This window comes from Chiloscyllium plagiosum, unplaced genomic scaffold, assembly GCF_037043375.1.
Source record: "Chiloscyllium plagiosum isolate Xiang-an unplaced genomic scaffold, Cpla_swu_hap1 HiC_scaffold_27, whole genome shotgun sequence".
NCBI lineage: Eukaryota > Metazoa > Chordata > Chondrichthyes > Orectolobiformes > Hemiscylliidae > Chiloscyllium > Chiloscyllium plagiosum.
In genome coordinates, this window is record NW_028270165.1 from 2,084,654 (window position 1) to 2,085,843 (window position 1,190).

General features: G+C 46.6%; 1 non-coding gene across 1 annotated transcript; it reads right to left on the reverse strand.

Moving 5' to 3' along the window:
• Positions 1–896: 896 nt before the first annotated feature.
• trnae-uuc (transfer RNA glutamic acid (anticodon UUC)) lies at positions 897–968 on the reverse strand. Its single transcript has one exon. It is a non-coding gene; the product is annotated as a tRNA-Glu (tRNA).
• Between the last annotated feature and the right edge of the window lie 222 nt (positions 969–1,190).

Consider the following 1,190-nt stretch of genomic DNA (forward strand, 5'->3'; position numbering starts at 1 on the left):
CTCTACTGTGACATCTAAGAATGGCACTTTGTTGTTGTTCACCTCCTCTTCAAACCAGGAGCCCCCCTCAGGCCATAGTCTCACTACTTGGAACACCAATGTACAGACTAGTCAAAGGCCTCCACTGAAGACTAAAACACCAAGTCGAAGATTCACGCCACTCCATTTATTCCATCCAAGAATTCCTGAACACCAAAGACACTAAGTTAGAAGAGGATGGAATAATGATGTCCTTTGACATAACAGCCCTGTTCACATCCATTAACATCAACGTGGCCAAAGAAAACTGAAGACACTACTCGAAGAACCAAAGACACAAATACAGCACCAACTTCATCAGCAAAGATAGCACTATCCACCTCGTGGAACTGTGCCTTAACCACCCACTTCATATTCAGTAACAAGCCTCAAACAAATCAACGAAACACCCATGAAACCACCAGTATCAGGATTCCTAGCAGAAGCAATAATGCAGAGTCTCAAACCAACAGCCCTTCCAACGCTCCAACCCAAACTTTGTTGTCCGCCACAGTGATGACACTTTTGTCATCAAAAAATGAAGTAAATTAGAGGAAACCTACAACACCATCAACAATATCCTTACTGGCATCAAATTCACAAAAGAGGAGAACAACAACAAAGTGCCATTTCGAGATGTCACAGTAGAGCGAACAGTCAATGGTAAATTCAAAACAGCGTCTACAGGAAAACAACGCACACGAACCAAGTACTTAGCTACAGAAGCAATGATCCCTACACATACAAACAAGCCTGAATCAGGACACTATTTCATCGAGGCACGACACACTGCAGCAGCCAGTAACGACGAAGACCAATAAGGAACTGTACAGCGCATTTAAGGAGAATGGGTAGGCAAAAGATCCACTGAGAAATACTTCCCTGACCGGGAATCGAACCCGGGCCGCAGCGGTGAAAGCGCCGAATCCTAACCACTAGACCACCAGGGAGACAGCAACGCTCCCTCACAGCCCTATTGTAAATTGCTTCCCTGCCCGGAAATCGAACCTGGGCCACGATCGTGAGAAGGCTTCCACCAATGTCATTGCTTGTATCCATTGCTCCCGATGCGGTCTCCTCTACATTGGGGAGACTGGAGACTCCTCGCAGAGTCAAGTCACAGCGCTTGAGGGAACATCTCCAGGACACCCGCACCAATCAACCCCATCACC